The sequence below is a fragment of the Pan troglodytes genome, chromosome 11, assembly GCF_028858775.2.
Source record: "Pan troglodytes isolate AG18354 chromosome 11, NHGRI_mPanTro3-v2.0_pri, whole genome shotgun sequence".
Taxonomy (NCBI): Eukaryota; Metazoa; Chordata; class Mammalia; order Primates; family Hominidae; genus Pan; species Pan troglodytes.
In genome coordinates, this window is record NC_072409.2 from 52,792,085 (window position 1) to 52,814,611 (window position 22,527).

Sequence of the window (22,527 nt, forward strand, 5' to 3'; positions counted from 1 at the left end):
ATCACTTTGTAACTCAATAGGATGTATCTGCACAAAGCTAAAATTAATTTATTTTTGCCATACAAGGCAAGTGTATCTTGTTGACGTCTATAGAGAAAATAAATCACCCTCTAAAGAACTGTTTATAAATAAATAATTGATATCTGAAAATTCAGAAAAAGTACCACTATCATTTTACTTACCATATTGCATTGAAATTATATGTTTATGCTTCTCTTGCTTCTACCTCTCTGTGAATTCAAGGTTAGAAAAGGAGAAATTTTTATCTTGGCATTCCCAGGACCAATCACAATATCTAATACTTAGAGCGTGCAATGTTGGTTGCACTGAAATAAATCTGATATAAAAACAAATAATGCTTTAGGGAAGTGATTTTTCATTTGAGATTATTTTCTCAGAAAAATTAATATGACCAGGTTGTCATCCTATGCAAACATTAGTATGCCTTATTGATTTTTCACTAAGTTATATAGCTTATATTATAAGACTTTTTTATGGGTGTCTCTACCTACAGATTCCAGGCACTAACAAACCTGTAGAAATTCATAAATTTAATGCATTTTATCAAGTTGATTAACATAGCATGAACATTTTTCAACTGGCTTCACAAATCATTTATTGTTAAATGTTATTCTTATACCTGTATTAGAGAGAAAAAAGCCAGAGGTGGCAAGGTGATATACAGATCAACTGGAAATCCACAAGTTTTGGTTTGGAACTCTTTGGAAAATTGAATAAAGAGTCACACCTTGCTCAAAACTGAATTAGTAAAAGCAATGTGCATATCAATAAACAAACTTCTCTAATAAAAAAAGCATTAAAAATATAGTCAGCATATATTTTTCTGGAATATAAAATTGAGGAACTAGAATAATTCAACTTGAATAAGTGTAACTAATTCATTTTCTGCAAAATATTACCCAGAGTTTGAGTATTTTTCTATTTATTCTATCGGAAAAAAATGATATACCACTGTACTGGAAATATTCAGAAAAGTTTGTCTATTTTTTAAAATTGTACTTATTATACCTTTATAACCGTGAGATAATATATTTATTATTTGAATGAGAATTAAATGTTTATGATTTATACAAAAATGCCAGACACAGACTACTATGCCCACAAAAGTTGAATGGTTGTTTTTAGCTTATATATACCTATACAGGTTAATAGATATATCTTTACTTCTTTTTTTTTTTTTTTTTGAGATGGAGTCTCACTCTGCAGCCCAGGTTGGAGTGCAGTGACATGATCTCGGCTCACTGCAAGCTCTGCCTCCCAAGTTCACACTGTCCTCCTACCTCAGCCTCCTGAATAGCTGGGACTACAGGTGCCCGCCACCACGCCCGTCTTATTTTTTGTATTTTTAGTAGCGATAGGGTTTCACCGTGTTAGCCAGGATGGTCTCAATCTCTTGACATTGTGATCCGCCTGCCTCAGCCTCCCAAAGTCCTGGGATTATAGGCGCGAGCCACCGCACCCGGCCAATATATCTTTACTTCTTATAAGAAATGAGTAACGTTATTAATTCTACCAACAGATAACATTCTTCCTCTCAGAGAGTAATATGCAATCATTTCCTAACCTTATTTTATTGCGCTATATTTTAAATATAATAAACGTGTCAAAAACGTGGTTTCGTACTTTTTATAAATTGATATATTTACCTAATTACACTAAATCTAGAAAATACTATTGTGCTTATTCAAACTTCTCTTCTCTTCTTCAGAGGCAAACCTGTATAATTTCTTTGGTTTGTTTGTTTGTTTTAAGACGTAGTCTTACTCTGTTACCCAGGCTAGAGTGCAGTGGTACAATGTGAGGTCACTGCAACCTCCGCCTCCCGGGTTCAAGCGATTCTCCGGCTTCAGCATCCCAAATAACTCGGATTAAACCCTTATAATTTCTATCATGATTGATTAATTTTGTTCATCTTCAAATTCCAATAGTTAGAATTCCTACAGGATGTGTGTGTGAGTGTGTATCTGGTTTATTTTCTTTAGCATAAATAAATATTTGAGATTTAGCCAAATATTTGTGTGTATCATTTGTTTATTTTTCCTCATATTTCTGAGTTGCCTATGTATTTGTCAGAGTTTGCTTATTCATTAGTCTGTTAGTGAATATTCAGATTGCTTTCAGAATTAGCTTTTACAAATAAAGGACTTAGGTGCATTCTCAAACAGGTTTTTGTGTAAATATATGCTTTTATTTTTGTTGGATAAATTTCTAGAATTGAAATTGCTGTGCTATAGGGTAGATATATGTTGGCCTTATTGAGAAGCGAATTATTTTTCAAAGCGGTTGTTCTGCTTTTTTTTTTTTTTTTTTGAGACACAGTCTCACGCTGTCGTCTGGGCTGGAGTGCACTGGCGTGATCTGGGCTCACCGCAAGCTCCACTTCTCAGGTTCACGCCATTCTCCTGCCTCAGCTTCCTGATTAGTTGGGACTACAGGCGCCCGCCACCACACCCGGCTAATTTTTTTTTTTTTTTTTTTTTGTATTTTTAGTAGAGACGGGGTTTCACCATGTTAGCCAGGATAGTCTCGATCTCATGACCCCGTGATCCACCCGCCTTGGCCCCCCAAAGTGCTGGGATTACAGGCATGAGCCACCGCGCCCAGCCAGTTGTTCTATTTTACACTCTCACAAGAAATAGACACGACTTCTAGTTTCCCCACATATTTGCCAATACTAGTATTATCATTTTAAATGGTAGTCTTTCCAGTTTCGATGCATTTTGGTTGCATTTCCCCTTATCTAATAACATTGAGCATCTTTTCACATTCCTATAAGCCATTGTATCTCTTCTTTTGTGAAATACCTGTTCAAGATTCTTATAACTATTTAGTTATAAGAATAACTCCTGAGTTATTCTGTGCGTTTTGAACACGCAATTTTTTTCTCATACATATATGGAATAATTTATCACAGTCTATGGCTTAAAATTATATTTTCTTACATTTTGCAGTTTTATTAGGATATATTTTTAATTAATATCTACAATTTATCAATTTTTACTCTTATGATAGTGCTTTCTCTGTTCAGAAATATTTTTCCTATTATAATAGCTCGCAGATATTGTTTAATTTTTTTCTTTTAAAAGCTTTCTGAATTTTGCTTTTTCATTTTTATGCCTACATTAAAAATATTGGACTAGTTTTGTGTATACAAAGGACTGATGCATGTATTTTTTTAATATGAGAATGCATTTATTTCAAAAGCCTTTGTTAAAGACTTACTTTCCCCACTGAATTATCTACATGCCCTTATAAACATTTAATTTACTGCATAGGTGGAGGTCTAATTTTGAACCCTTCTTTATCCTTATTATTTTTGTGTTATGATGCTTTGATACTGCAGCTTTCTTAGATGTCTGAAAATTGGCTCTATTTTTCTCTCAAAATTCTAGGTCCTATGAATTTTGAACCCTTCTTTATCCTTATTATTTTTGTGTTATGATGCTTTGATACTGCAGCTTTCTTAGATGTCTGAAAATTGGCTCTATTTTTTTCTCAAAATTCTAGGTCCTATGAATTTTCCAAACAAATTTTGGAAACAGCTTGTGAATTTCTCTCAAAATGTTTGCCACAATTTACTACAGAGTTGTAGTAAATAGATATAGAATTCATTGTAGTCAATAAATTACAAACTATAGATTGCATTGATGCTTTTTTTTTTTTTTTTGAGACAGAATCTCACCTTGTCACCCAGGTTGGAGTGCAGTGGCACAATCTTGGCTCACTGCAACCTCAGCCTCCCAGATTCAAGCAATTATCCTGCCTCGGCCTCCTGAGTAGCTGGGACTACAGGCCCGTGCCACCATGCCTGGCTAATTTTTTTGTATTTTTTTTTAGTAGAGACAGGGTTTTATCGTGTTAGCCAGTATAGTCTTGATCTCCTGACCCTGTGATCTGCCCACCTTGGCCTCCCAAAGTGCTGGGATTACAGGCATGAGCAACCGCGCCCAGCCCCTACTGCATTGATTCTAAAGATTAACTTCCAGAGAATTCACATTAAACAATGTTGCATCTTCAAATCTATGAACATGGTAGATCTTTACATTTATTTAAGTCTTCTGTAATGTTTCTCTACAAGAAATTTTAAAAAGTTTTAGTGTGAAAGATTTTTAAAGGTTTCACTTAAATTATTCTTAACTATTTTTATACCATTAAAATTTTACTTTTAAATGTATTCTCAATTGTTTATTTCTAGTATTTAGAAATTCCATTAATTTTCCATATTGTATTTTGTGTATTGACCTTGCATTCTACACATTCTGCACCATTATTGAATTTGATTCTTATTATTCACAGCTTTTTAAATAAATATATTAGGATTTTCTTCATATACAATATACATATATATGTTCTGTGAATAAAAATATTTTTTCTTTTCACTTTTCAATTTTTATGCTTTTCATTTCTTGACCCCATGCAAGTCCGAAATCCAGAGGGGCAGCCAAATCTTAAAGCTCCAAAATGATCTCCTTTGACTCCATGTCTCACATCCTGATCATGCAGATGCAAGAGGTGGGTTCCCATGGTATTGGGCAGCTCTGCCCCTGTGGCTTTGCGGGATATAGCCTGCCTTCTGGCTGCTTTTGTGGGCTGGTGTTGAGTGTCTGTGGCTTTCCCAGGCACATGGTGTTGTTGGTGGATCTAACATTCTGAGGTCTGGAGGATGGTGGCCCTCTTCCCACAGGTCCACCAGGCGGTGCCCCAGTAGGGACTCTGTGTGGGGGCTCCCACCCAACATTTCCCTTCCTCACTGCCCTAGCAGAGGTTATCAGTGAGGGCCCCATCTCTGCAGCAAACTTTTGCATGGGCATCCAGGTGTTTCCATATATCTTCTGAAATCTAAGCAGATGTTCCCAAACCTCAATTCTTGATTTCTGTGCATCCACAGGCTCAACACCACGTGGAAGCTGCCAAGGCTTGGGGCTTCCACCCTATGAAGCAACAGCTCAAGCTATACTTTGGTCCCTTTTAGTCACAGCTGGAGTGGCTGGGATGCAGGGCACCAACACCCTACACTGCACACAGCATGGGGACCCTGGGCCCAGCAAAACCATTTTATTCTAGGCCTCTGAGACTGTGATGGGAAGGGCTGCTGTGAAGACTTCTGACATGCCCAGGAGACATTTTCACCATTGTCTTGGGGATTGACATTCAGTTCCTCGTTACTTATGCAAATTTCTGCAGCCAGCTTAAATTTCTCCTCAGAAAACGGGTTTTTCTCTTCTATCACATTGTCAGGCTGCAAATTTTCTGAACTTTTATGCTCTGCTTGCCTTGTAAAATGAATGCCTTTAAAAGCACCCAAGTCACTTCTTCAATGCTTTGCTGTTTAGAAATTTCTTCTGTCAGATACCCTAATTCATCTGTCAAGTTCTAACTTTCACTAATCTTTAGGGCACAGGCAAAATGCTGCCAGTCTCTTTGCTAAAACATAACAAGAGTCAACTTTGCTCTAGTTTCTAACAAGTTCCTCAACTCCATCTGAGACCACATCAGCCTGGATCTCATTGTTCACATCATTATCAGCGTTTTGGTCAAAGCCATTCAAAACGTCTCTAGGAAGTTCCAAACTTTCCTGCATTTTCCTGTCTTCTGCTGAGCCCTTCAAACTGTTCCAACCCCTGCCTGTTACGCAGTTCCAAAATTGCTTCCGCGTTTTCAGGTATCTTTTCAGCAGCATCCCACTCTACTGACACCAGTTTACTGTATTAGTCTGTTTTAATGCTGCTGATAAAGACATACCCAAGACTGGGCAATTGACAAAAGAAAAAAGGTTTAATTGGACTTACAGTTTCATGTAGCTGGGGAAGCCTCACAATCATGGTGGAAGGCAAAGAGGAGCAAGTCATATCTTACATGGATGGCAGCAGGCAAAGAGAGCTTGTGCAGGAAAACTCCCCCTTATAATAACCATCATACCTCATGAGACTTACTCACTATCAGGAAAACAGCACAGGAAAAGCCTACCTCCATGATTCAATTACCTCCCACCAGGTTCCTCCCACAACATATGGGAATTCAAGATGAGATTTGGGTGGGGACACAGCCAAACCACATCAATGAAGCTCTCTGTTGTATATGTTAATGCTGATAATGTTTTTTTGTTTTGTTTTTGAGATAGAGAAGGAGATCTTAGAGACAAAAAAGGGGAAGCTCCATTAAAATTGGTAAAGGAAGAAACATAATATGAAAGGAGGGAAATAATGAGGTAAAAGATGCAGAGACTGCTTTCCAGACAAAGTAAGAATGAACTTCACTTTGGAATAACAAAGCAGTGCTTGCTTGGCAAGGTGAGTATTAGAATCTGACTAACATCAACAGGGCAGAGTCTCAGGTAATTAACAAAACCAGGAAGGAACAGGGAGCAGCAATGCTAAAACACAAGAAACCAGGTTACTTTGTCCTACTTCATAGTTGTTATTTTCCTAATCATTGGAGATAAGCTATGATTAACAGAAAAACTACCCATGTAAAATATTGTCACCCAACTTTTAAGAAAAACAAGAAAGAAGATACAAAACTTAGCAAACAGAATAAGTAATTTCAGAGAATCAGAATTAAGACAAGAAACAAATGTAATTACAGTAAGTGTAATTCATATCTTCAGAGACATGCAAGAAGAGGTTGCATTTTAGAAAATACTGATAATAGCTCTTGGATTAAAAACTCAACAGATGTTCTGAAGAGAACAATAGACATAGTTAAATATAGATCTAGCAAGTTTGAAGTTTAAAAGTTGAATAATTTTCTCTGAATCCAATGGCTAGGAAAAAATGAAGAAAGGTAAAGGGAGGTAAAGTGAAGATAAAGAATTGTTGACGTAAAGTTGTTTAAAATGCTAGAAAAAAAGGAAAGTAAACATAAAGATGGAAATAATTAAAGAACTAATTTAAATATTTTTTAGAACTAGAAATACTGTAGACTTGAGATTTAAAGTTTTCATAGAAGTATGAACTTATATTAATGGAGAAATTCTACTGATAGACATCTCTTGAAGAAGCAATGGGATACTAATGATTAGGACAGAATCATAAAGACTTCCAGAGTAGGAGGATAGAAAGGTAATTTTCAATGGAATAAGAAGTAGATAGAAAAGAAAATTTATTCTTAAACATGTAGATGTTGTTAATAACTGGGACAAGACCATCAATGTCTGAAGAAATAAATGTTTTTACAAATAGTGTCCTATAAGTACCCAAATACGCATTTAATTTTGTGGACAAAGCAAAGACAATTGTGCATATCTCCCAATTCCCAAGCATTTAAAAATCCAAAAATAAAATAATAAAATTAACAAACAGATTTTTAGAATTATATCTGGCAGGAGTTTGGATCAGTCATAGAGCGCAATAGCATACTTGAAAATAAGGACAATATGGCCATTTTAATGATATTGATTCTTCCTATCCATGAGCATAGAATGTTTTTTCATTTGTTTCATCCTCTCTGATATCTTTGGTGTTTTTAGTTCTTACAGAGATCTTTCACCTCACTAGTTAGCTGTATTCCTAGGTATTTGATTCTTTTTGCAGCAATTGTGAATCAGATTGCATTCCTGATTTGGCTCTCCGCTTGACTCTTGTTGGTGTATGGGAATGCGAGTAATTTTTGTATGTTCTTTTTGTATCCTGAGACTCTGCCAAAGGTGTTTTTCATCTTAAGGAGCTTTTGGGCCTATAAAGTTTTCTACATATAGGATCATGTAATCTACAGACAGGGATAGTTTGACGTCCTTTCTTCCTATTTGGGTACCCTTTATTTCTTTCTCTTGCCTAACTGTTTTGGCAAGGACTTCCAATACTATGTTGAACAGGAGTGGTGAGAGAGGGCATCCTTGTCTTGTGCACAAAATACACTAAAATAAAATTGCTTAAAACTAGTGATAAAGAAAAATTCTCAAAGCAGCCAATGACAAAAACATGGTTTGCACAGAGGAACAAAAAATGCCAGCAAACATTTTATTGGAAACAAAGAAAATTAGAAGATAATGAAGCAACATCTTTAAAGTACTGGAAGATAAACATTGTCAGCTGGGAATTGTAGACTCAGAGAAACTATCTTTCAAGATGTAGGTGAAATAAAGATTTTGTTCAGGCACTTAGAACCTGAAAGAAATCATCACCAGTAAAACAACACTATAAAAAATGTTAAAGAAAATGTTTCAGGCAGAAGTAAAATAATATCAAAAGGAAATTTGGATTTACATAGAAGAATGAAAAGCACTGGAAATGGTATCAACATGGTTAAATATATAAGATCCTTTTATTTCTGTTTGAATTCAATTGATTGTTTAAACAAGGGGTCAGCAAGCTATAGCTTCATGGGTGGACTGCCTGTTTATGTGAACAAATTTTTACTGAGACACATTCATGCTCATTTGTTTATGTATTATCAATGGGTGCTATAGAATTACAAAAGCAGAATTAAGTAGTTGTAACAGAGCCTAATGGCACACAAGCCTAAAATATTTAGCTTTTAAGGAAAGCATGTCCGGTTCTGGTGGCTCATGCCTGTAATCCCAGCATTTTGGGAGGCCAAGATGGGCGGATCACGAGGTCAGGAAATTGAGACCATCCTGGGCAACATGATGAAACCCCGTATCTACTAAAAATACAAACATTAGCTGGGTGTGGTGGCATGTGCCTGTAATCCCAGCTACTCGGGAGGCTGAGGCAGGACAATTGCTTGAACCCGGGAGGCAGAGGTTGCAGTGAGCTGAGATGGCACTACTGCACTGCAGCCTGGTACAAAGCTAGACTCTGTCTCAAAAAAAAAAAAAAAAAAAAAGAGAGAGAGAGAAGAAAACAACATTATTAACCTCTAATTTAAACAAGAATAATAACAATTTATAATGAGTTTACAACATATATAAAAATAAATTAATGACAATAACAGAACAACAGTTAGGATAAAATAATGAAAATGTTGTTACTTCATGATACTGTATGTAAAGTAGTATATTATAATTTGAAGGTAGAATGTGATGAATTAAACATGTATACTACAAACTCAAAAGCAACCATTAAAATTAACAATATAGAGAGTTTTAATTCTCAAGTAAAAAAGGAGATAAGATGAAACCATAAAATATATTTAATTCATAGAAAAGAAGTCAAACAAGAGGGAAAATAAGCAAAAAACAGATGGGATGGTAGGGGAAGCAAAATTTTATTACCATCTTCTTAGTTTTTTTTTTTTTCCTCTGCTAAGCCTGAGAATTAAATTGATATAAGACAGATCAACAGGAAAATGCATACAAATTTATTTAATGCATGTATTATGTGGCATGAGAGATTCTTTAAGGAAGGAAGACTCCATGACATAATCACTTATGTTCTGAAGTAGACACAGAGTAGTAAATTGTGAAATATGACAAGACAAAGGGGCTGGAACTAGTGTAGTTAATTGGGTGAAGAGGTGATTAACAGGATAAGGGTTGGTTTAACAAGGTCTGTTTGTACAGGTTTCCCTTGCCTCAACTTCTCATCCTGGGTGATGAGACTGTTACTTTCCTTCTTGTATAAAGAGGGCAACTTTCAGGTAGAAATTTTACCTCCTACTTTTAAGAAAAAGGAAAATCAGAGTGCTTTAAAGGAAAATCAGAGTGCTTTTCTTGCATCTGCTATTTTTCAAGTGTCTTTAACTCAAAAAAATCAATATGCCAAAGTGGCATGTTTGGGGGTATCTGGTTCTGAATTCCTTCAGGAAAGATAGAAAGCAAAAGCAAAATAATAGGTTTAAAACTAAAAATATCCAGGTGTGGTGGCTCACGCCTATAATCCCAGCACTTTGGGAGACTGAGGTGGGCAGATCATGAGGTCAGGAGTTCGAGACCAGCCTGGCCAACATAGTGAAACCCTGTCTCTACTAAAAATACAAAAAATTAGCCAGGCATGGTGGCGGGCACCTGTAATGCCAGCTACTCAGAAGGCTGAGGCAGGAGAATGGCTTGAACCCAGGAGGCAGAGGTTGCAGTGAGCCAAGATCATCGCATTGCACTCCAGCCTGGGCAACAGAGCCAGACTCTGTCTCAAAAAAAAAAAAAAGAAAGAAAGAAAGAAAAAAATATATATATATGCACACATAACCACATTACATATAAATGGTCTAAATATACCAATTTAAAAGCAGATTGGATCAATAAAACAAGATCTAAGTTATTACTGTCTAGAAGAAGTTCAAGAATATCCTAATAAAAGATATCTATGTAAAAACAATAGCTGGCATCATACTTAATGAAAAAAAATCAGTTTATTTCCCCCGATTTCAGGAACAAGATGAGTCCATTAACTCTTAGCACTTTGTTTTAACATTCCACTAGACGTTCTACCAAGTAAAATAGACAAAAAACATAAACAAAAGAATTACAGACGGGAAAGGAAAATGTAGATTGGGTTTATTTATAGACGGCATGTCTATGTAGAAAGTCCACTGAAATCTACAAAAACACTGCTGGCTATAATAAGTGAGTTAGCAACATAAAAAAGAAAAAAAGCAACATATTAAACTAATATTTCCATATACCGGCAATGAACAATAAAAAATTAAAATAAAAGTACTATTAATAATATCATGAAAAATGTAGAAGAATTAGGAATTAATCTATCAAATGATGTGAGAGTCTGGTACACTAAAACTCAAAACACTGCAGAAAGTTAAAGAAGATTTAAATAAATGGAAAGATGTAATATGAATATGGGTTAGAAAATTCACATGGTAAAATGTGATTATCCCTAAATATAGATTCAATACAATCCCAATTAAAATATTATTAGGCATTGTTTTACAGGAATTTACACACTAATTTTAAAACTTCGGTAGAAATGCAAAGAGTCTAAAATAGCCAAAATAATTCTTAAAAATAAGAATATTTTTGAAGGATTAGCACAATCTAATACCAAAGCTTATAAGGCTACAGTAATGAAAATAGTGTGATATTGGCATAAAGATAGACAGAAATGTCATTGGAAGATAATAGAAAATTCAGAAATATATGTACAGAATTTTGGTAAATTGGTGTTCTCCAAAGATACAAAGGTAATTCAGTAAATAAAAGATAGCCCTTCAACAAATTCTGCTGGAACAATTAGATACTCATATGCAAAAAGTAGAACTTTAACACGTAACTCATGATACAAAAATTAATTTAGTACAGATCATATGCCTAAATGTAAAATGTAAAAACAAAGTGAAAAAAAAGGAAGAAAAATTATGTATAGGAGAAAATATAGAAAAGTATTTGACCTCAGGCTAGTAAATACTACTTAGACATGACACAAACACCGTTTCATCAAAGTAGAAATTGACAACTCGAGTTCATCAAAATGTAAAACATATGTTCCTCAGGAAACACTGTAAAACAAATAGAAATATAAGACACTACTGAGAACAATATTTGCAAAATATATGTCTGGCAAAAAAGTTGTGTCCAGAAAACATAAGAACTCTCAAAACTTGATAATAAATCTAGCAACTCTAATAAAAGTAGGCAAATGACTTAAATGAATACTTCTTCTCTAAAGAACATATGTAGATAGAAAGTAAACACATGGAAAGATCCTCAATATCATTAGTCATTAGGGAATTAATCTGTGTCTGTCAAAAATGAGTTGGGTACAGTTGCTCAAGCCTGTAATCCCAGCACTTTGGAAGGTCAAGGCAGCAGGGTTTCTTGACCCCAGGAGTTAGAGAGCAGCCTGGGCAACACAGTGAGATCCTGTCTCTACAAAAAAGAAAGAGACATGGCATGGTGTCTCTATTTAGCTAGGCATGGTGGCACATGCCTGTAGTACTGGCTACTCGGAAGCTGAGGTGGGAGAATCACTTGAGCCCAGGAGGTGGAGCCTGCAGAGAACTATGGTTGTGCCAATGCACTCCAGCCTGCGTGACAGAGCAAGAACCCATCTCAAAAAAGAAAAAAAGAGGCCAGGCACAGTGGCTCACATCTGTAATCGCAGCACTCTGGGAGGTCAAGGTGGGTGGATCACCTGAGGTCAAGAGATCGAGACCAGCCTGACCAACATGGTGAAACCCCATCTCTACTAAAAATACAAAAATTAGCTGGGCGTGGTGATGCGCGCCTATATCCCAGCTACTTGGGAGGCTGAGGCAGGAGAACTGTTTGAACCCGGGAGGTGTAGATTGCAGTGAGCCGAGATCGCGCCATTGCACTCCAGCCTGGGCAACACGAGTGAAACTTCGTCTCAAAAAAAAAAAAAAAAAAAAGAAAGAAAGAAAAAAGAATGGCTAAAGTTAAAAAGGCTTGTCATGCCAAGTGTTGGCAATACTATAGAGGACAACCAACATACATGCACTGCTAATGGTAATGGAAATTAGTACAATGACTCTGGAAAAAGGCTTGTCAGTTTTTAAAATATTTTGACGTATGCACCTATCATATGACTACCAATCAATTTGTAGGGAAATGAAAGTATATGTACATAAAAAACTTGTACCAAAACATTCACAGCACTTTTTTATAGGAGAGAGGGGCTAATAGTGAAGAGCATGTAACAATCAAATATTCATTAACAGATAAATGAATAAGCAAGCTTTGATATATCCATATTTTGAAATACTACAAGCAATAAAAGAAATGAAACTTTCATCCATACTATAAAATAGATTAATCTCAATAAATATGCTAATTAATAGAAGCTAGATCAAAAGAGAACAAACAGTATGGTATCATTTATATAAAAAGAGGCATTAGAGCCTAGTAGTTAAGAGTGCAGCTTCTGGAAGCAAAATCCTTAGTATGATGTTTTGGCTCATTGACTGCAGCATTTATTTTATGTGCGCTCTTGAGGTTTTTATAGAAACAATATGCCTCAGTTTACTCATCTATATAATGACTATATCGATAGTCATCTACTTTATAAAATATAGTATTTTATAATGTAATACTTTATAATATATATTTGATATATATTTTAAAATGTCTTTATTATATTTCATAAAGTATAAATAATATAAAATAATATCTATAGTTGTTGACTTATAAAAATAAAGATTAAATGAACAAAAATATGTGAAGCACTAGTTTACTACCTAGAAAATGGTACATTCTAAATATCTTCATGATTGTAATAAATAAATGTATCCTTATACGTTATTTTATTAATAATAAACAAAAATTTATTTTTAGAATAATGAATATAATAATTATTTTTATTTTTAGGATAAATAATAATGAATAATAATATTATTATTCATTCTTATACACCTTTGAAAAATCATAGGGTAAGATGATTGAAATTCTGTGTATAGCATCTCAGCAGATGAGATCTATAAGAAAGAACCATTGCACCCCCATTTACTTAAATCAGTTATAGTTTAAGTTGTTTGAAAAAAGTCATTTATTGGAATCACCACATGACATCAATCAAGAGCAAAGTGTGTAGAATACTGTCAAGTTTTTCTCCAAGAATTTATTTCTGTTTTCAATTTGCAACTCACTGAAGCATTGAACATTTTATGAGCTCTACAGCTAACAATGCCTGGGAATTTAAATATTTTCCATGGAATATGATTACTTCAAATGAAAAAAAAGAAGCAGATATGATAATGAATAATTTACCATGCATATATGGTACAAAGTAGAATCTTTAAAAATAAAGACACAAACAGCAACAACCAGAAAAACCTCAATTGTTTCTGCTTTTGTTCTATTTTTAGTGAACTTAAAATTTTAAGAGAAACTCTTTCTCCTTGTTTTTAACACGTGTAGAGAGAGGTGTGGAATATTGTAAAGCTTTTTATCTGACTCGGCCTGAGTCTCAGTAGATGAAGACTCATCGAGTTTAGTAGGCCGAATAGTTTTTTCTAAAAGATATGTGACGCGTTAATCCTTGGAATCTTTGAATATAATGACACGTTAAACAGTGAATATTACCTTATATGGCAATGCTTGTGATTAAGTTAAGGACTTTAAGGGAAGGGGCTTATTCTGAAATATACTCACGGGTCTTTAATTCAATGACAAATGTTCTTTTTTTTTTTTTTTTTTTTTGAGATGGAGTCTTGTTCTTTCGCCCAGGCTGGAGGAGTGCAGTGGTGCAATCTCTGCTCACTGCAACCTCTGCCTCCCAGGTTCAAGCAACTCTCCTGCCTCAGCCTCCTGAGGAGTGGGATTACAAGCGCCTGCCATCATGCCCAGATAATTTTTATACTTTTATTAGAGGAAGGGTTTCACCATGTTAGCCAGGCTGGTCTCAAACTCCTGACCTCAAGTTATTCGCCCTCCTCGGCCTCCCAAATTGCTGGGATTACAGGCATGAGCCACTGTGCCTGGCCTGACAAATGTTCTTTTAAGAGTGAGTCAGAGGGAGACTTGACACACAGAAGAGGAGGCAATGTGACCAGGGAGCAGAGATTGGAGTGGTGCAGCCCCCAGAAGCTGGGGTAAAGGAATGCTGGCATGAGTAAAGGAATGCTGGCAGCCCCCAGAAGCTGGAAGATCCACAGAATGGATTCTCTCTAGGGACCTCAGAGCGAGTGTGGCCCCACTGTATTTAGGACTTCTAGCCTCTAGAACTGTTTTAGAATACATTGCTGTTGTTGAAGTCATTTAGTTTGTGTCAATTTGTTGTGATAGCCTAGGGAACTAATATAATGAAGCATGGAGAGAGAGAGAGAGAGAGAGGATAAAAGGTGAAAACCATGTGCCAAAACTAAGGAAAAGAGATGCTGACATTTGTGATTAAATAGAATAATTGCACTATTTAAGATTAATCACTTGAGCCTCGGAGGTGGAGGCTGTAGTGAATCATCATGGTGCCACTGCATTCCAGCCTGCATGACAGAGAGAGACTCTGTCTTAGGGAAGAAAAAAAAAGATTAAGGTGGTCCAGAATGCACCCAAGCATAAAATGCAAAGATGATCTTGCCCCATGTATATTTTAGCATACTACTTAGGTACTATTTATTTTTTAATTATCTCCTTTTTACATTTTGACAATTTTACCCCAGTGGTCAAGCCTTGTATTAGAAAAGACAGAAAGAAGGAAAAGAAAGAAGGCAGGAAGGAAGGCAAGGGGAAAGAAGGGGAAGGAAAGGAAGGGGAAGGGAAGGGGAAGAGAAGGGGAGGAGAAGGGGAGGGGAAGGGGAAGAGAAGGGGAGGAGAAGGGGAGGGGAAGGGGAGGAGAAGGGGAGGGGAAGGGGAGGGGAGGGGAAACATGTTGCTTTGGACAGAATAAATGGGTAAGGGTTTCTATTTTAATTAGATTAAGATTAATTAGATCAAACCTCTGAGGAAGTCTTACTTGAGCTGAGAAACTAAATATGAGAGGGAGGAGTACCACTGCATTGGTTATAGATGGGGTAGAAGTCTACAAAAGAGTTCACTGAGGAATAGAATAGTAAATAAGTGACTTAATAATGAGTTTGTTGCCGGGCGCAGTGGCTCAAGCGTGTAATCCCAGCACTTTGGGAGGCCGAGGCGGGCGGATCACGAGGTCAGGGGATCAAGACCATCCTGGCTAACACGGTAAAACCCCGTCTCTACTAAACAAAATACAAAAAATTAGCCAGGCATGGTGGCGGGAGCCTGCAGTCCCAGCTAGTCGGGAGGCTGAGGCAGGAGAATGGCGTGAACCCGGGAGGCGGAGGTTGAGTGAGCCAAGATCGCGCCACTACACTCCAGCCTGGGCGATAGAGCGAGACTCTGTCTCCAAAAAAAAAAAAATAACAATAATAATAATAATAGAGTTTCTATTGTTCTTATTTTGCAAAAGAATGCAAGATCTGGGTAGAGAAAGGGCAAGAGGGAGGACTTCCCAGATTGAATCAATAATATTAACAGTATAAATCTGCCACTAATAATTATTTAAGAGAAGTATTTTTCTGCTTTCAGTTTTATTTATTAAATAGTTTCTACTAGCCTAATGTTAAAGTCTGCCAACTAGTTCCTTCAAGTTAATCACATTCACTTTTGATTCCCTCTTAACACATTAAGATATTTTATAACTCTGTGAGTTTAAAATCTGATGCAAATTCATTGTGGTCAGGCAAGATGCAAGACCAGTCAGGCAAATACACTTCCCTTATTTTTTATGGGTCTGAAATATCTTTTGTCTTGGGAGATGTATTATTATACAAAAGATCTATTTGGCAATTTATAGTTTGCTTTTTATCTATTCAATTGTTCCCTGGTATTCTTAGAACAGAAAAGCGAACCTTTTAAGAATAATAACATGCCAATTACCTTTAATTACTCTCTAGCTCTTTCAGTTAAACAAAAAAACCCTCTCATTTTAGGTTTAGTTTGTAACTGAATAGAACATTTTATATCTAAACCCTTAATGGAAAGGCTTTCCTATTTCCCACAATTTTCTTTTCTATTTAATGTATTCTCTAAATTTAACACATTATTTAAAATGCCATCCATATACCTGATCAACTTGAAAAGATGGAGAAACACACAAGTAAAGTTTGTTATCTGTTCACATTTTATTCTGTTTCCATTTTAATAATCAAATAAATGTAGACTGTAAAATACTTATTTAGAAATCTGTCTGATTTATATAATAAACTCTGAGGAAACTGGAATGAAGTAGTGCTACAAGCAAGGGACAGAATAAAGTTTTGTGTATTAATTACCTGATTTATACTTTAGTCCCTTTAAGTAAAAGAATGTAACAAATAGAAGGATAGTTATTAATATATTTGGAGGAGAAAGAAAGATAAAATGAAAGATACAATGTTCTTAAAAACCGAGAGTTTTATCTTTTTTCAGAAGTCTAAAAAATATTTAAACATCTTCCTTTATGTTAGCGCATATTTATGTTATACATTTCATTTACAAGTAATTGTATGGTAAATAGTTAAACAACAAGGAAAATCTTTGAGTTAAGGAGCTCATGATTTTCAGTGTAAAATACATGTTATTTGAGTAATTTGGGAAACTGACAGAAGCTTTCTTGCAGTCAAGAATGCTGCTCAAAAATTAATTTTAAAATAAAAATAAAAGAAAAAAAATCCTGAAAGCTTATGTAGCAAAACAAGTATTGTAGTCCATTACAAAAATTAGCCTTTTCTGAAATCATGTTAAAAAGCAAAAAGATCTTAGAGCAGAATTTCATGTACAGTTCATTTTGGGACTGATCTTACTTCCTTGGTAGGTGGTCTTACTTCATCCTGTTGGAGCCCATCATGGAGAGCTGTTTTACAAATATTCTTAGCTCTACTACCCACATAAAAATTCAACCTATGACTCCTGTTTCTGATAAAGTAGCTATTTAAATTCATTAAGAATGTTTCATCATTTTAGTATGCAAAATGCATTGTTAGATTATGTAAGTGACACATGCTATCTTAAAAGTTAATAAATCTCCCAGAAGAAATTAGACTCAGATGCTATATTTATTATGGAGAATTAAGAAATACCTAAGGTTACTGTGATCATCACTTAGGAGTTTTGAATCAATTATATGAGAAACTAAAGAAGAAACTTTGACCGGAAAAAAAATGAACCAACAAGAAAAAAATTATATAAAGTCATTTTATTGGACACAAATGCTAAAAATTAGAAAAACCATACATTTTACTCTATCAATCTGTTAGGAAAAACTATAGAATATGATAGTGATTGCATTGATTCTGCTTAGCAAATTAAATGCAAAACTAAGATATTCACCAAATATAAAATATAGTTATTTTCTAAGAAATAAAACTCGCACATACTGGTGGCAACTGCCATTTTTAGCAGAAAGCAAAACTATTTCCTGTTAACAAGAAGGAAAAACCATCAGTGAACACTCAAGTAATAATCAGGGGACTAGGATGGACTCTCAGTAAGAAACCACTGGAATATACCTGGACTAAATCTATTCTAACAAAATAAAGTATACCAACCGAATAGTTTTGTGTGTGCATTTGTTTTTACTATATACTTTTATAATCTCAAAAGTACCTAAAAGGAGGCAAAACAAGAAAGGATTTGTCTACAGAAAGTAAAAATAAGAATGATTATAAAATATTGTTAAAGAAAAGACACTGCACAGAATAGTCATGGAGATTTCTGTACTAATCACCTTGATCATAATGAATAATCACTGAATTTCACTGGCCTATTTTCCTCCACAAGATTCTATGTTAGGTAAGCAACTTTGGGTAATTCAATAATAGGAAAGATGTTTCTTTTATAACATATCTGATTTGTACAACTATTTGAAATACATTTTATGCTATAAAATAAAAATGGTAACTCTTATTTACACAGCTATTTATTGTGAATTTGTATAAAGACAGCTCATCCTTAGAACATAATAGACTAGGATTCTTGGTAAAGTATATATTGTATATCTGAAAAATGTAATAGTGACAATATTAAAGTGTTGCCACTTAGTGCTGTGTTACCTAAAGTGTGTGACACTTTCTGTCAGTCTTATCACTGACATTTAAATTTCAGATATAGGTGAATTCAATATTGAAGTGAATAGAGCTACCGACATTTGCTTTCCTAATATTCATGGAAGTTCTTGTTGACCTCTCATAGATAAATAAGCAAATAATATCTTCAAAAATATATCTAACTTGACTCAAATACTTCTAAGTATTTTGTCATTTGAAGGGATATGAGCAAGTTGAGAAGAAGAAATGTGGAGAGAGAAATATTCATGAAAACTAAATTTATAACATTCAACTATTGCTCAATTCTTAGAAATTTAATTACTACTTATATTTTAAAGCAAAATATTTTTGAAATTATTTAGAAAAATATGACTTCATCTCTCATATGTCCATTCAAAGTTTTAAACAAAGTATAAAAGGAAATTAAACAGTGGAGGAAATGAGAAAGGTCATAGGCATTCAAGAGGTTTCAACAAATTTCTGGAGGAATGAAAGGTAATTGAAGGATGTGTTAAAATAATTTCTATTATTATCTTTATAGATTTAGTGTCCAGTAAACCTTTTATAAACAATCCAACTTGCTGTTTTGTGTTCTTGAACTTTATTTAAACTGAATTATATTGTACATATCCTTTTGTGACTTAATCATACCACTGCATATTATGTTTGTGAGAGTAAGCCACATTAACATATCTAAATAAAGTTATCTATTTTTTTCTAAAGTGTAGTATTCCACTGTATGAATCTACCACATTCTACTGTTGTTTAACTTTTGCATTGCTTATAGTACTTAACTGAGCCTGTAAATATTTTGGATTACATTTCTTAATGGCCAACCATGTACATACAAAATAAGGAGTGAAAGCCAATTGCTGATTAGAATATATGGTCATCTTCAATATTACTGGGTAATACAAGCCTCTTTTTAAAACAGATATAATTTCCATTTCCAGGAAAGCATATGAAATTATTATTGCTCTATATGTTTGCCAGAAGTCTGTCTTGTCAGACCGTCTTTGGTCAATCTGTTGTATAAGTAATAATGTACATATAAAACATTTTCATTTGCATTTTTGTGTTAAAAATAAGTTAAAGTGATTCTAAATATGTATGGTGGACACTTACATTGTACATTTTATAAAGCACATGTGCAAGCCATTTTCTTTGTTTACTGTCGGGTTTTCTGTAATTTTTGCCTGGCTTTACATTTAAATATTGATCGCCAAGGAATTGATTGTTAAATATTATATAAGGTAAAGAATCACTTTAATTATTTTCCATATGTATAGCCAGTTTTCTCACTCTCATTTATTGGCAAATTTATTTTTCACCACTGATCTATAATACTAGCTTTCTTACATATCATGGGTTCTTATATTTTCCTTACTGTAGTCTACCTATTCCATTTCATTGATTATTTATTACTTTGTTAATACCACATTGCATTAATTCTTATAATATTTCCTGTAATATATTTTTCCTTCCTCAATAAATTATTAACTGAATTTTAATATTTTTAGAGTTTACATAAATTCTAGAATTAGCTTGTCAATATCTAAATCAAACCTTACTGGGTTTTACTTTGGATGCACTAGTTACAAAGATTAATTTTGGGGAGAAGTGATTTCATTAAAGTCTTTCAATTCAAGAATCTATTTATGTCAATGTTATGTCTATGTTTATTTGAACTTTATTTAAACTGAGTTATACTGTACATATTCTTTTGTGACTTAATCATGCCACTAAATATTATGTTTGTGAGAGTAAGCCACATTGACACATCTAAATAAAGTTCTCTACTTATTTGAAATGCATTTCAATATTGCATAATACGTTTGTGTCAAAGCATCTTGCTAAAAGCTCATATTCATTAGTATAATGTATCTTACAATCATTTTGAATTTTCTGTGTACTTAGTGTCATCGGTAACATAGTAATCTGTTTTCTCTTTCATAATTCTTATTTTTTTAATATTTACAATCCTATCCCAGTGTCTAAGACCTGCAAAAGGATAAATAAAATTGCTTGTACCATCTAAGTTTATTTTGTTCCCAATCACAAAGGAAATATTTGAACATTCCATTGTTAAGTGTTATAATTTCAATAGAACTTTTGAAAACAAATGTTATCAGTTAAACTAGATTCTCTTTTAATTTCGGGTTGTTAAAATGTATGACTTTTTAAGAAAATAAAATTAAATATGCTTATAATATTGTTAAGTTATTTGTTGTGGTATATCATATTAATTGATACCTTTACATGAGGCCATTATTGCTTCCCAGGGTTTCTTAGAATAAACATTGGCTGTGATGTCTTACATTTTAATGCATTGCTTATTTCTGCATGGAACTTTTTTAAGTTTTCCTTCAATATTTTCATAAATTACATTGGTGTTTAATTTACTTTCCCTTTACTATCCTTGTCAGGTTATAATATCAGAGTCATAATAGCATAATAAAATAAAGTAGAGTATGTTCTTTCCTGTTTCATGCTCAGAAAGAATTGTATGTAAGATTGGAATTATTGTTTTGTTTCATGTTTGAAACAACTTGCCAGTAAAGTCATCATGGCTTGAAATTATCTTTATGATATGATTTCTGACTACTGATTACATGCATTTGTTGTAGCACAATTCAGATTTTTCTTTTCACTTTAGGTTACTTTTGGAAAAATGCATGTTTCAAGTAATTGTACACATTTTACATATATTTCCAAATTTATTGAATTAAACGTTTTCATACTACACTAATTTACCTTCTTGATATTTGTTTTATTTATAACAAAACTCAATAAACTGTGGCAAATAAGCCAGACAGTATTTATAAATAAAGTATTACTGGAACACTGTCATGCTCATTCATTGACATACTGTCAATTTATGCCACAACAATAGAATTAATTAGTTGCAACAAACCATATAGCCCAAAAACCTAAAATAATTACCAACAGCTCCTTTCCAAAAAACAAAAAAAATTCTTGACACCTGATGTATAATTATTTCCTATTTTGATTCCTGAGATTGCATACTTGTTTCTTCTCTTAATTTTATCAAGTCATTTCTCCAGAGTTTTGTTATTGTATGGCTCCTACAACAACAAATTAACTTTTGGCCATATTTCTTGACCTTTCTTTCCCTGTATTCTTAATCACTATGCATGTATTTTTTATTTCCTTTTATTTCTGTTGATATTTCTAACTTCTACCAATAAATTCAAAACATTTTAAAAATTAATTTGTTGTCCTCATAAAATAAGAATTTAAGGTTCTACATTTTCCTCTAAAATGACACATTTTATAATGTAGTATACATTTTTTAATTAAAAATATTTTATAATTTCCATTATGATTTGCTCTTGGGTGTTGAGTTACTAAGAAGTATATTTCTGAGGTTTTTCTTCAATATGACTGACTATAGATATTTGACTCTAGTTATTCTCAGAAAGAGAAAGCAAAGTTATGGATAAATAATCGTTAATTCCAATATCTATATAGACGGAAGTGTGCTAGAGCACCACAAGAAGAAACTTGAACACAGAAAAATAAGGAAGCAAGAACCCAGCAGACATTATACTCTGAGGGACTTGATGTTCCATGGAAAAGCATAGGTAGGGGTGTCTTTTGCTCTTCTCACCTCTGCGGCAGACTGCTTGTTTCTGAACTGTTGGAGAGCCCTCCATTCTCACAAGCCCAAGCACTGGTGTGGGCCGCAATCTTGGAACAAATTGAGGACAGAGAACAAGGCTACTATTTCCTGCAGTGCCACCTGCCCTTCACCCAGCCCCAAGATGAGGTGGTGGGCACCATACTGGATATGCCTCTGTGGTGGACTTCTATACTGCCTTTGAGTGAGAGAGAGGCTTGCCCCATCCCCTTGCCGGCTTCCTTCTCCGTCCCTGCGTCGAGCTGTGGCTAGATTTCTCCATGAGGGCAGAGGGCAGGGCAAGAGGCGTGAGAAGCATCTTCTGGAAGGTCTGCGGGCACCCTCCTGCGGGTGGACAATGAGCGCCTGGGAGGCCGTTGTCCTTGGTTGGGGAGCGGTCGTCTGGATCTAGCCTAGCAAAGAGGCTGCTCCGGATGGGGAGGGAATGAAAACCCCTGCGGCTCCGACGCAGATGCCCACGTTGCCCAGGCCTTCACAGACCCCCAAACCGGAAC

General features: G+C 34.5%; 1 protein-coding gene across 5 annotated transcripts in view; it reads right to left on the reverse strand.

Moving 5' to 3' along the window:
* The window catches only part of LOC112207695 (uncharacterized), a 145,374-nt gene that overhangs the window by 119,583 nt on the left and 3,264 nt on the right, over positions 1–22,527 (reverse strand). The window contains exon 2 of one of the 5 annotated variants that reach the window (XM_063787735.1): positions 183–230. The exons of 3 other annotated variants lie outside the window; for them this stretch is intronic. The gene's annotated coding sequence lies outside the window, so the exon portion shown is untranslated. Of the gene's footprint in view, positions 1–182; positions 231–7,965; positions 8,781–22,527 lie in introns of those variants that run through there. One more of the 5 variants, XM_063787736.1, reaches the window with a different exon arrangement.